The sequence below is a fragment of the Stenella coeruleoalba genome (genome assembly GCF_951394435.1).
Source record: "Stenella coeruleoalba genome assembly, chromosome: X".
NCBI classification, from domain to species: Eukaryota; Metazoa; Chordata; class Mammalia; order Artiodactyla; family Delphinidae; genus Stenella; species Stenella coeruleoalba.
Genome location: NC_137152.1, coordinates 96,785,793 through 96,801,273, shown reverse-complemented (window position 1 = coordinate 96,801,273; position 15,481 = coordinate 96,785,793).

Below are 15,481 nucleotides of genomic sequence, written 5' to 3'. Positions count from 1 at the left end.
GCCTTACTGCTGCAGACCACCTCCTTTTCTTAAGGGAAAATATGCCCTTTTTTATTCCTTTGATGTTTTATTCTGCTTCTTCACCTGACTACTCCTCTTTTTCACTCAGTTTTAACAAAGCACAGTCCATTACACTTGACCTTTTAATCTTTTATATTCCTCCAGGAAAACAAAAAGCATCACTTATGGTGAACTCTACCTGTTTTTATTTTGTATTATTTATTTATTTGTTTGTTTGTTTGTTTATATTTTCTGGCTGCACTGCATGGCTTGTGGGATCTTAGTTCCCCTACCAGGGATTGAACCCAGGCCCTCAGTAGTTAAAGCGTGGAGTCCTAACCATTGGACCACCAGGGAATTCCCTCAACCTCTTTTTAAACTTTATAGAACCTTGATCCTCCCGTTTTCTCCCAGTATTGCAGTTCTGTCCCCCTCTTTCTTCCTTTTGACCCAGCCTGATCCTGTGATTGATGATCACAATTCCTCTCATGAGCCCCTTTAACTCTGTTTTTTATTTATTTTTTTGGCCACGCCGTGCAGCATGTGGGATCTTAGTTCCTGATGAGGGAACCCGTGCTCCCTGCATTGGAAGCATGGAGTCCTAACCACTAGACCACCAGGGAATTCCCACCTTGATTTTTCTTTTAGATTTTAAAAAATATTTGGATAATTTTGGATTTACAGAAAGTTCCAAAAATAGTACAGAGTTCCTTTATACTCTTTACGACAGTTCCTCTAATATTAACATCTTATATCAGGGGTCCCCAACCCCCAGGTGGAACAGCAGGAGGTGAGCAGTGGGCAATCGATTGAAGCTTCATCTGCCACTCCCCATCACTCGCATTACCACCTGAACCATCCCTCCTCCCCATCTGTGGAAAAATTGTCTTCCACAAAATTGGTCCCTGGTGCCAAAAAGGTTGGGAACCACAGTATTATATAATGCTATGAGCTGAATTTTGTCCCCCTCCAAATTCACATGTTGAAGCCCTAATCCCCAATATAATGGTATGTGGACATGGGCCTTTGAGAGGTAATTAGATTTAGATGAGGTCATGAGGGTGGGACCCTCGTGACAGGATTAGTGCACTTACAAGAACAGACCAGAGAGTTCTCCTTCCCTTTCTCTGTCTCTCCCAGTCTTTCTCTTTCTCTCCACCTCTCTCTCTCCCATGTGCGGACACAGCAAGAAGGTAGCAATCTGCAAGCCAGGAAGAGAGCTCTTACCAGGAACTGAATCAGCCAGCACCTTGATCTTGGACTTATTAGTCTCTGGAACTGTGACAAATAAATGTCTAGTTTAAGTTACCCAGTCCATGGTATTTTGTTATAGCAGCCCTAGAAGACTAATATATATAAAACCATAGTACATTGGTCAAAACTAAGAAATTAACATTGGTATAATAACGTTAAACTACGGACTTCATTTGGATTTCATCAGTTTTTCCACTGTGTCCTCTTTATGTTCCAGGATCCAATTCAGGATCTCACATTGCATTTAAACTTTCATGTCTCTTTAGTCTCCTCTGATCTATGACAGTTTTTCAGTGGTATCTCATGCTTTTAATTTGCATTTCCCTAATGTCAGATGATGTTGAACATATTTTTATTCTTTATTATGGTAAAAAAACACATAACATTTACTGTCTTGGGGGGAGATTGGTTCAAGATGGCGGAGTAGAAGGACGTCCTGTCACTCCCTCTTGCAAGAACACCAGAATCACAACTAACTGCTGAACAATCATCGACAGAAAGACACTGGAACTCACCAGAAAAGATACCCCACATCCAAAGGCAAAGGAGAAGCCACAATGAGATGGAAGGAGGGGCGCAATCACAATAAAATCAAATCCCGTAACTGCTGGGTGGGTGACTCACAAACTGGAGAACACTTATACCACAGAAGTCCACCCACTGGAGTAAAGGTTCTGAGCCCCATGTCAGGCTTCCCAACCTGAGGGTCCAGCAATGGGAGGAGGAATTCCTAGAGAATCAGACTTTAAAGGTTAGCGGGATTTGATTGCAGGACTTCGACAGGACTGGGGGAAACAGAGACTCCACTCTTGGAGGGCACACACAAAGTAGTGTGCATATCGGGACCCAGGGGAAGGAGCAGTGACCCTGGCGGAGACTGACCCAGACCTACCTGCTAGTGTTGGAGAGTCCCCTGCAGAGGCAGGGGGTGGCTGTGTGTCATCTTGAGGACAAGGACACTGGCAGAAGAAGTTCTGGGAAGTACTCCTTGGCGTGAGCCTTCCCAGTGTCTGCCATAAGCCCCACCAAAGAGCCCGGGTAGGCTCCAGTGTTGGGACACCTCAAGCAAAACAACCAACATGGGGGGAACCCAGCCCCACCCATCAGCAGACAAGTGGATTAAGTTTTACTGAGCTCTGCAGACCAGAGCAACAGTAAGCTCTACCCATCACCAGTCCCTCCCATCAGGAAACTTGCACAAGCCTCTTAGATAGCCTCATCCACTGGAGGGCAGACAGCAGAAGCAAGAAGAACTACAATCCTGCAGCCTGGGAACAAAAACCACATTCACAGAAAGATAGACAAGATGAAAAGGCAGAGGGCTATGTACCAGATGAAGGAACAAGATAAAACCCCAGAAAAACGACTAAATAAAGTGGAGATAGGCAACCTTCCAGAAAAAGAATTCAGAATTATGATAGTGAAGATAATCCAGGACCTCGGAAAAAGAATGGAGGCAAATATCAAGAAGATGCAAGAAATGTTTAACAAAGATCCAGAAGAATTAAAGAACAAACAAACAGAGATGAACAACACAATAACTGAAATGAAAACTACACTAGAAGGAATCAACAGCAGAATAACTGAGGCAAAAAAATGGATAAGTGACCTGAAGACAGAATGGTGGAATTCACTGCTGCGGAACAGAATATAGAAAAAAGAATGAAAAGAAATGAAGACAGCCTAAGAGACATCTGGGACAACATTAAATGCAACAACATTCGCATTATAGGGGTCCCAGAAGGAGAAGAGAGAGAGAAAGGACCCGAGAAAATAGTTGAAGAGATTATACTCAAAAACTTCCCTAACATGGGAAAGGAAATAGCCACCCAAGTCCAGGAAGCACAGAGAGTCCTATACAGGATAAACCCAAGGAGAAACACGCCGAGACACATAGTAATCAACGTGGTAAAAATTAAAGACAAAGAAAAATTATTGAAAACAGCAAGGGAAAAACGACAAATAACATACAAGGGAACTGCCATAAGGTTAAGAGCTGATTTCTCAGCAGAAACTCTACAAGCCAGAAGGGAGTGGCACGATATACTTAAAGCGATGAAAGGGAAGAATGTACAACCAAGATTACTCTACCCGGCAAGGATCTCATTCAGATTTGATGGAGAAATCAAAAGCTTCACAGACAAGCAAAATCTAAGAGAATTCAGCACCACCAAACCAGCTCTACAACAAACGCTAAAGGAACTTCTCTAAGTGGGAAACACAAGAGAAGAAAAGGACCTACAAAAACAAACCCCAAACAATTAAGAAAATGGTCATAGGGACATACATATTGATAATTACCTTAAACATGAATGGATTAAATGCTCCAACCAAAAGACACAGGCTTGGGCTTCCCTGGTGACACAGTGGTTGAGAGTCCGCCTACCGATGCAGGGGACACAGGTTCGTGCCCCGGTCCGGGAAGATCCCACATGCCACAGAGCGGCTGGGCCCATGAGCCATGGCTGCTGAGCCTGTGCGTCCGGAGCCTGTGCTCCGCAATGGGAGAGGCCACAACAGTGAGAGCCCGCATACAGGAGAAAAAAAAAAAGACCCAGGCTTGCAGAAAGGATACAAAAACAAGACCCATGTATCTGCTGTCTACAAGAGACCCACTTCAAACCTAGGGACACATACAGACTGAAAGTGAGGGGATGGAAAAAGATATTCCATGCAAATGGAAATGAAAAGAAAGCTGGAGTAGCAATACTCATATCAGATAAAATAGACTTTAAAATAAGGAATGTTACAAAAGACAAGGAAGGACACTACATAATGATCAAGGGATCAATCCAAGAAGATATAACAATTATAAGTATTTATGCACCCAACATAGGAGCACCTCAATACATAAGGCAACTGCTAACAGCTCTAAAAGAGGAAATCGACAGTAACACAATAATAGTAGGGGAACTTAATATCTCACACCAATGGACAGATCATCCAAACAGAAACTTCATAAGGAAACACAAGCTTTAAATGACACAATAGACCAGATAGATTTAATTGATATTTATAGGACATTCCAACCAAAAACAGCAGATTACACTTTCTTCTCAAGTGCACATGGAACATTCTCCAGGATAGATCACATCTTGGGTCACAAATCAAGCCTCAGTAAATTTAAGAAAATTGAAATCATATCAAACATCTTTTCTGACCACAACGCTATGTGATTAGAAACGAATTACAGGAAAAACACGTAAAAACATAAACACATGGAGGCTAAACAATACGTTACTAAATAATCAAGAGATCACTGAAGAAATCAAAGAGGAAATCAAAAAATACCTAGAGGGCTTCCCTGGTGGTGCAGTGGTTAAGAGTCTGCCTGCCGATGCAGGGGACACGGGTTCGTGCCCCGGTCAAGGAAGATCCCACATGCCGCGGAGCGGCTGGGCCCGTGAGCCATGGCCGCTGAGCCTGCGCATCCGGAGACTGTGCCCCGCAACGGGAGAGGCCATAACAGTGAGAGGCCCGTGTACCACTAAAAAAAAAAAGAGAGAGAGAAAAAATACCTAGAGACAAATGACAATGAAAACACGACAATCCAAAACCTATGGGATGCAGCAAAAGCACTTCTAAGAGGGAAGTTTAAAGCAATACAAGCCTACCTCAAGAAACAAGAAAAATCTCAAACAATCTAATGGTACACCTAAAGGAACCAGAGAAAGAAGAACAAACAAAACCCAAGGTTAGCAGAAGGAAAGAAATCATCAAGATCAGAGCAGAAATAAATGAAAGAGAAACAAAGAAAACAATAGCAAAGATCAATAAAACTAAAAGCTGGTTCTTTGAGAAGATAAACAAAATTGATAAACCATTAGCCAGACTCATCAAGAAAAAGAGGGAGAGGACTCAAATCAATAAAATTAGAAACGAAAAAGGAGAAGTTACAAAAGACACTGCAGAAATACAAGACATCCTAAGAGACTACTACAAGCAACTCTATGCCAATAAAATGGACAACCTGGAAGAAATGGACAAATTCTTAGAAAGGTATAACCTTCCAAGACTGAACCAGGAAAAAATAGAAAATATGAACAGACGAATTACAAGTAATGAAATTGAAACTGTGATTAAAAATCTTCCAACAAACAAAAGTCCAGGACCAGATGGCTTCACAGGTGAATTCTATCAAACATTTAGAGAAGAGCTAACACCCATCCTTCTCAAACTCTTCCAAAAAATTGCAGAGGAAGGAACACTCCCAAACTCCTTCTGTGAAACCACCATCACCCTGATACCAAAACCAGACAAAGATACTACAAAAAAAATTACAGACCAATATCACTGATGAATATAGATGCAAAAATCCTCAACAAAATACTAGCAAACAGAATCCAACAACACATTAAAAGGATCATACAGCATGATCAAGTGGGATTTATCCCAGGGGTGGAAGGATTCTTCAATATACGCAAACCAATCAATGTGATACACCATATTAACAAATTGAAGAATAAAAACCATATGATCATCTCAATAGATGCAGAAAAAGCTTTTGACAAAATTCAACACCCATCTATGATAAAAACTCTCCAGAAAGTGGGCATAGAGGGAACCTACCTCAACATTATAAAGGTCATATATGACAAACCCACAGCAAACATCATTCTCAATGGTGAAAAACTGAAAGCATTTCCTCTAAGATCAGGAACAAGACAAGGATGTCTACTCTCACCACTATTATTCAACATAGTTTTGGAAGTCCTAGCCATGGCAATCAGAGAAGAAGAAGAAATAAAAGAAATACAAATTGGAAAAGAAGAAGTAAAACTGTCACTGTTTGCAGATGACATGATAACTATACATAGAGAATCCTAAAGATGCCACCAGAAAACTACTAGAGCTAATCAATGAATTTGGTAAAGTTACGAGATACAAAATTAATGCACAGAAATCTCTGGAATTCCTATACACTAATGATGAAAAATCTGAAAGAGAAATTATGGAAACACTCCTATTTACCGTTGCAATAAAAAGAATAAAATACCTAGGAATAAACCTACATAAGGAGACAAAAGACCTGTATGCAGAAAACTATAAGACACTGTTGAAAGAAATTAAAGATGATATCAACAGATGGAGAGATATACCATGTTCTTGGATTGGAAGAATCAATATTGTAAAAATGACTATACTACCCAAAGCAAGCTACAGATTCAATGCAATCCCTATCAAATTACCAATGGCATTTTTTACAGAACTAGAACAAAAAATCTTAAAATTTGTATGGAGACACCAAAGACCCCAAATAGCCAAAGCAGTGCTGAGGGAAAAAACGTAGCTGGAGGAATCAGACTCCCTGACTTCAGACTATACTACAAAGCTACATTAATCAAGACAATATGGTACTGGCACAAAATCAGAAATATAGATCAATGGAACTGGATAGAAAGACCAGAGATAAACCCACACACCTATGGTCAACTAATCTATGACAAAGGAGGCAAGGAAATACAATGGAGAAAAGACAGTCTCTTCAATAAGTGGTGCTGGGAAAACTGGACAGCTACATGTAAAAGAATGAAATTAGAACACTCCCTAACACCATACCCAAAAATAAACTCAAAATGGGTTAGAGATCTAAATGTAAGACTGGGCACTATCAAACTCTTAGAGGAAAACATAGGAAGAACACTCTTTGACATAAATCACAGAAAGATCTTTTTTGATCCATCTCCTAGAGTAATGGAAATAAAAACAAACATAAACAAACGGGACCTAATGAAACTTCAAAGCTTTTGCACAGCAAAGGAAACCATAAACAAGACGAAAAGACAACCCTCAGAATGGGAAAAAATATTTGCAAATTAATCAACGGATAAAGGATTAATCTCCAAAATATATAAACAGCTCATGCAGCTCAATATTAAAAAAACAAACAACCCAATCCAAAAATGGGCAGAAGACCTAAATAGACATTTCTCCAAAGAGGACATACAGATGGCCAAGAAGCACATGAAAAGCTGCTCAACATCACTAATTATTAGAGAAATGTAGATCAAAACTACAATGAGGTATCACCTCACACCTGTTAGAATGGGCATCATCAGAAAATCTACAAAGAACAAATGCTGGAGAGGGTGTGGAGAAAAGCAAACCCTCTTGCACTCTTGGTGGAAATGTAAATTGATACAGCCACTATGGAGAACAGTATGGAGGTTCCTTAAAAAACTAAAAATAGAACTACCATATGACCCAGCAATCCCACTACTGGGCATATACCCAAAGAAAACCATAATTCAAAAAGACACATGCATCCCAATGTTCATTGCTGCACTATTTACAATAGCTAGGTCATGGAAGCAACCTAAATGCCCATCTACAGACGAATGGATAAAGAAGATGTGGCACATATATACAATGGAATATTGCCCAGCTATAAAAAGGAACGAAATTGGGTCATTTGTAGAGATGTGGATGAATCTAGAGACTGTCCTACAGAGTGAAGTAAGTCAGAAAGAGAAAAACAAATATCGTATATTAGCGCATATATGTGGAACCTAGAAAATGGTACAGAGGAACCGGTTTGCAGAGCAGAAATTGAGACACAGATGTAGAGAACAAACATATGGACACCACGGGGGGAAAGCGGCGGGGGTTGGGGTGGTGGTGTGATGAATTGGGTGATTGGGATCGACATTTATACACTGATGTGTATAAAATTGATGACTAATAAGAACCTGCTGTATAAAAAAATAAATAAAATAAAATTCAAAAAAGAAAAAGGAAAGAAAATTGCAGAAAAGTGTGCATAATATGACCCTGTTTTTGTAAAACTAACAGCAATAAAAATATTTCGTGTACATGTAAAAAAGAATTTACCATCTTAACTATTTTAAAATGCACAATTCAATGATGTTAAGTATATTCACAGTGTTGTGAAACACATCTCTGGAACTTTTTCATCTTATAAGTCTGAAATTATATACCCATTAAACAACAACTCTCCCTTCCCTAGCTAGTTCCTCATAAACACAATTCTACTTTCTGTTTCTGTGGATTTTACTAGTTCAGAGACCGCATATGAGTGGAATCATGCAGTATTTGTCTTTTTGTGACGGGCTTACATTTTACATAGAATAATGTCCTCAGGGTTCATCCACGTTGTACCATATGATAGAACTTCCTTCCTTTTTAAGGCTGAATAATATCCCAATGTATGCATAGACCACATTTTGTTTACACATTCATCCATTGATGGACATTCAGGTTGCTTCCACCTCTTGGCTATTGTGAATAGTGCTGCTGTAAACATTGGGTACAAATATCTCTTTGAGACCCTGCTTTTAATTCTTTTGGATATATACCCAGAAGTGGGATTGCTGGATCATATGGTAATCCTGTTCAGCTTTTTGAGGAACCTCCATGCTGTTTTCCGCAGTGGCTGCACCATTTTACATTCCGAGCAGTAATGTACAGGGCTCCAATTTCTCCTCATCCTCAACAACACTTCTTATTTTCTGTTTTCATTTTTTTCCGATTTTTTTTTTTTTTTGGCTGCACCTTGCAGCCTGTGGGATCTTAGTCCCCAGACCAGGGATTGAACCCGAGCCCTTGTCAGTGAAAGCTCAGAGTCCTAACCACTGGACTGCCAGGGAATTCTCTATTTTCTGTTTTTTGATAGTAGCCATCCTAGTAGCGATGATATTTCATGGTTTTGATTTGCATTTCGTCAATGATTAATGATGTTGAGCAAGTTTTTATATACTTGTTGGCTATTTGTATATTATCTTTGGAGAAGTGTCTATTCCCAAAAAAGACCTTTGCCCATTTTGAAAATTGGATTATTTGATTTTTGCATTGTTGTGAGCATATTTTTACTTGCTAATTTTCCATCTCTGTATCTTCTTTGGTAAAGTATATGCTCAGATCTTTTGCCTATTCTTAAACTGTGTTTGTTTTTATATTGTTGAGTGTTAAAAGCTCTTTATATAGTCTGGATATAAATCTTTTATCAGGTATGTTATTTGCAACATCTCCCAGTCTCTGGTTTGTCTTTTCATTGTCTTAATAGTGCATTGCCTTTCATGACCCAGGATCATGCAGCTTTTTTTCCTATATTTTCTTCTAGAAGTTTTATATTTACATTTAGACGTATGATCCATGTGTTAAGGTTCTTTTTTTTTTTTTTTTTTTTTTGCATAAAGATGAGCAGTTGTTCCAGCACCATTTGTTGAAAAGACGTTCCTTTCACCATTCAGTTGCCTTTGTAGGTTTGTCAAATATCTGGGAATTCCCTGGCGTTCCAGTGGTTAGGACTCAGCGCTTTCACTGCCATGGGCCCGGGTTGATCCCTGGTTAAGGAGCTAAGATTCTGCGAGCCACAAGGCACAGCCAAAAAAAAAAAAAAATAGTTGACTATATTTTTGCACTTTCTTTTCTGTCTATTGCCTATCCTTGCATCAATACCACACTATCTTGATTTGACTATTATAGCTTTATAGCAAACTTAAAATTGGGTAGTATGATGCTTCTTTGTCCTTTTTGAGAATTGTTTTGGTTACTCTAGTTCTTTGCCTTTTCATATAAAATTTAGAATCAGCTTGCTGGTATGTTCAAAATTCTTGCTGGGATTTTGATTGGAATTGTATAAAATCTAAAGATCAAGTTGGGGAGGATTGACATCTTAATGATCTTGTACCTTCCAACCCATGAACATGGCATATCTCTCCATTTATTTAGATCTTTGATTTCTCTCACCAGCGTTTTGTAGTTTTTCATGTACAGATCCTGCAAATATTTTGTTCAAGTTTATACCTTCATTTCTTCTGGTGCTATTGTAAACCTTACCTCCTTTCAAACAAGGAAAATAATCTCACGGTGTATTTGCAAACTCGCTAAGCCTATTCTTATATAAACTCAGGCTGAAATTTCCATTTATCTCCTGACCCCAGGTCCTGAGCCCCAAGTCTGATTTGTCTCATGGTGGCGTTCTGACTCCCCAGAGCCAGTGCCTGAGTATTGTCCTTTTCTTGTTGACAGAAACTCTGATAATTACTTTTGGAGAAGGCCATAAAGAAACTTCATATTACATACTTGTGGCAAGGTCAAGGGGCTGCATTAGCTCTTGGTTCAAAGGTCTCTGGGTAAACCTGTCTGGAATTGGCAACAGGCCTGGGAAGTGGGTGAGAGGCAATGACATTTCATTACAGTGACAATGATTAGAGTTAGGGGTACACGGGCCAGACCTGTAGTTCTTTTTTTTTTTTTCAAAAAAAGTTACACAAATCTTTAGGGTAACAGTCTTCTGCCCAAATATTTTAAGCCACTGCCAGTGAGTCCTAATTATCAAATACTTTGATTAAAACTTTGGACTTGACTTCTGTTACAGCATGCTTAATTGAAAAAATAAATAGATAAATCTTACCTTTTTTTAATATTATAACATCTGCCCTGCAAGCTCCCAATTTAGAATCAGTCTTACAACCTGCTTTCTCTGATCTTTACCCAAATAGATGAGTGTCCATATCTTATAAATTAGTGGAGTTTGACATTGTGAATTTATGGTTCCAGTATCAGCTGGGTTCTCACCACAGGTAGTTAATCCTTCTACGATGTGTTTTGGGTCAGCAAGTCTCCTGTTTCCCTCAGGAACAATTTAGAGCCTTCACCACTTTTCACAAACCTCTCTGCCTACAAGGCCTCTCTCTCCACAGATGATTTTCCTCCACACAGCACCAAGAACATAGGGGCGCACTTTGTTGCATCTGCTCCCATCCTGTTCTCTCTCCAGTCTCAGAGGAAGAGGTGGCCCTCTGCCTGCTCAAGGCTAATCCACCTTTTATTCAATCAACTGATATACATTAAGTATCTGTTATATGCTAGATATTGCCCTAGGAGCTTGGGACATAGTGGAGAACAAAGCAGTTCACATTCTGGGGGCAGGGGTGACAGACAAACAAGTGAACAAGAAAATTATCAGTTAAAATAGTGTGATGTAAGACTTCCCTGGCGGTCCAGTGGTTAAGACTCTGCACATCCAATGCAGGGGACACGGGTTCGATCCCTTGTTGGGGAACTAAGATCCCACATGCCGCATGGCAAGGCCAAAAAAAAAAAAAAATAGTGTGATGTGATAGAGAATGATGGTGGTCAGGGATGGACTCTGAGGAGGAGCCGTGTGAGCCATGTAAGACCTGATGGGTGAGAATGAGTCAGCCAGGTGAGGACCAGGGGGAAAGCACTCCAGATGTTTGCAATAGAAAATACAAAGGCCCTATGGAGGGATAAGCTTAGCATGTTGGAGGAACAGAAAGAAGGCCAATGTGACTAGATTGTAATGAGTGAGAAAATGAACAAGCAGCAAGAGGTGAGGTCAGAGGAGTGGGCAGAAGCCAGGCCGTGTGTGGCCTTACAGGCCCAAATAAGGATTTTGGATCTTAAAGGTACAGTGGGGGCTTCCCTGGTGGCACAGTGGTTGAGAGTCCGCCTGCCGATGCAGGGGACGCGGGTTCGTGCCCCGGTCTGGGAAGATCCCACATGCCGCGGAGTGGCTGGGCCCATGAGCCATGGCCGCTGAGCCTGCGCGTCCAGAGCCTGTGCTCCACAACGGGAGAGGCCACAACAGTGAGAGGCTCACATACCGCAAAAAAAAAAAAAAAAAAAAAAAAAGTGGGAAATTATTGGAGACTTTTAAGCAGAGGAGTAAATGATTTATGCTTTAAACTCATTCTGGCTGCTACATGGAGAATGGCTTGTCGTTGGGAAGCAAGAATGGAAGCAGGGAGACCAATGAGGAGACTAGTGTAGTAGCCCAGATGGGAGATGAGAGTGGTTGGACCGGGGTAGTAGAGAAAGAGTTGGGAAAAGTGAATGGAGATGTGTTTTGGAGGTTTTGTTATCAGGACTAGCTGATAGATTGTGGGGAATGAGGGGAAGAGGAAAACCAAGGACAACTTCTTGATTTGTGGGTCAAATAACTTGGGTGAATTGAAGTGCAATTTATTGAGATGGGGAGGAACCCCATTCAGGGGAAAGCCAAGTGCTCTGTTTTGGACATGTTATGTTTGAAATGCCGATTGGCTACTGAAGTGGAGATGTCAGGTAGGCAGTTGAGTATGTGGTTGGGCAGAGAGGTCCAGCGAGAGACAGAAATTTGGGAGTGTTGAGCACATTGATGTTATTCAAAGCCGTGAGACAGGATGAGACTCCCAAAGACGTAAGTGTAAATAGCAAAGAGAATAGGTCCAGAGATTGAATCCTGGAGCACTCCATCATTTAATGGTCAAGAGATGAGGAGAAATCAGCAAAGACGACCGAGTAGAAATGGCTAGTAAGGTTGGAGGAAAACACAGTGAAATATCCTGAAAGCTAAGAGAAGTAGGTGTTTTATATCAGACAGGGGCCAGTTAGGAAACAGAAACCACACTCAGAATTTTAAACAGGAAGAATTTAACATGAGGAATGGGTTACTTAGGTGAGAGCTGTTCTTCTTGGGAAGAGCTGAGAAGCCAAGGAGGGGATGGTGAATTAACCCGCAGGAAGCTGCTTCACTTCTACTGGAGGTAAGAGTAAAAGGTGATGTTGCCCAAGTCCAAGATCAGGGACCACACAGCAGAAGCAGGAAGGCTGGCCCAGCAGGAGCTTGGTCCGTGGAGGGAGGGTCTATCCAGTGGGAACCAGAGAGGACATACAGTCACTGATAGAGATGACACTCCAAACAGAGGGAAAGGAAAGGGAATACCCTGGCTTCTCCCCTTCTCCTGCACTTTAATCTTAAACCAATGATTCCCATTGGCCAAATGTATCAGGAAGTCAGAGGGGAAGGGCAGCTGGGAAATGTAGTCTGTTCTACACAGCAGAGCAGGAGAAGAGGGAATGGCTCTGAGAGCAAATAGGCAAATGATCAGCACATGTAAGTAAGATGAGGACTTGGAAATGGCCATTGCATTTAGCAATGTGGAGGTCATTGGTGACCTTGACGAGAGCAGTTCAGTAGAGTGGTATGAGCAAAAGCCTGACAGGACTGAGTTCAAGAGAGAATGGGAGACGAGGAATTGGAGGCAGTGAACACAGACATTTTTGTTTGTTTGTTTTTGGGAGTTCTGCTGTAAAAGGAAAGGAAAGAATTGGGGAGGTATGTGGAGTGGGAAACCAGATTGACATTAGGTATTTTCAAGATGGGAGAAATAACAGCATATTTGAATGGTGATGAGGAAAATGCCAAGAGAGAAGTAAAACTTGATTAAAAAAACAGTTACCTGCGAGGAAAGAGAAGAATTACTGGAGTGATGTACTTGAGTAGGCAGGAGGGGATGAGATCCAGTGCAGAAGTGGTTTAATAATAGGATCTGGAGAGAGTCATTCATAGAATCGTTATCACTTAAGTTTGGAAAAGACCTTAAAAATCATGTGCTCTAGTGTCCCATATGCAGGAATTCCCTGTGCAGATTCCCAGACACATATTGGTCCAGACTTTGCTTGAAAGTCTCCAGTGATGGTAAAATTCCAATTTCCCAAAGAAGCCATCTCCATATTAAGACAAATACAATTGTTAGAAAAAAACTTTTCCTTTTCAAAACAACCAGATTCAATTAGTGCCTTGTTCTGAATTGGGTTTTGGTTTGGACAAACCAGCTATAAGGGTCATTCTGGTGTCAGTTGGGAAAATATAAATATGTGGTATTAGATGAGATGAAAAATTTTTTAAATGGTGGAGATTGTTGGCTGAAAAAAGTTTGCAGAACGGCATGCAGAGTGATCTTATTTAGTGTATTATATATCTGTTCCTGCGTACTCACATACACACAGAGAGAGATCTGAAAGGATATGCATTAAGATATTAACAGTGGTGATCTTGGGTAATGAGAATGTGTCACTGAGTTCTAGCAAAACTTCAATAAACAGATAGTTCTTAAACTGTTTTAGGGAATAGAAAAAGATAACTTTTCCCAATTTTTGATATGAAAATAGGATAACTGATACCATACCTGACAGTGATAGCAGGAGAAAGAAATATATGGACCAATCTTATCTGCAAACATAGGTATAAAAATCCTGAATATAGTTGTAAAACTAGAGGCATTTTCATTAATGTCAGGAACAAGACTAGGATGCTTGCCGTCATTGCAATTACTCAATATTATTCTGGACGTTCTACCTCACTGAATAAGAAAATTGAGAGGTATAAATATTTAGAAGAAAGTGTCAAAATTATTATTGTTTTAATTAAGCTCTTTTGGATGTTAGGAACAGGTACTCAAGTTATCATAGTTAATAGGGATTTATTGTAAGGATACACATGGGAATAAGGAACTATGACTAGAAGAAATTTATTAACTATGATAAAAGGTATATATATAAAAGGTATCTATAAAAGAAGTATACACCAAGTATCATACTTAAAAGCTTGCCTCCTGAAATTGGAAATGAGACAAGGATTCCCTGTATTACCATTGTGTTGGAAATCCTACACAGTGCATTAGGAGAAGAAAAAGAAAGAAAAAGTTTAGAGATTTGGAAAGGAAGAAACGACACTGTCATCATTTGTAGAAAACATGATTGTGTACATAGAATATCCAAAAGGATTGAAGGGTAAACATTTGAATTGATAAATGAATTTAGAAAGGTTGCTGAAATGTGGGTAATATCGAAAATCAATTGCATTTCTGTATATAATCAACAAACAGTTGGAAACTTTAAAAATATAAACGTTGTCATAAAAAAATACCTAGGGGTAAATCTAGAAGAACACATGCAAGGCCTTTACATAGAAAACTATAAAAAATTATTGAGAAAAATTAAAACCTAAATCAATGGAGTAATAAACTGTGTTCACGAATTGAAAGATACAGTATCCTTAAGGTGTCAAGTCTCTGCAAACTGATTTATAGATTCAATGAGACCCCATTAAAAAACCCCAACAGTTGTATGTGTGTGTGTAAGTGGGGGAGGCTTGACAAGCTAATTTAAATTATATGCAAATGAAAAGGTTTAAGAATAGCCAGGGCATTCTTGAAGAACTAGGTGGGAAGACTTGTTCTACTAGATATTATCTTTTTATATAGAGAAAGTAATTAAAGCAATGTGATATTGGCTCAGTGATAGACAAATAGATCAATGAAACAATAGAGAGTCCAGAAACATCTGGACATATCCTGTAGAGATATAACAGATATACAACAAAGGTGTCACTGGGAAAGGATTTAAAAAAAAAACTTTGCTGGGACAACTGTCTATCCATATGGCAAAAAGAAAACTTGACCACTACCTCATATCA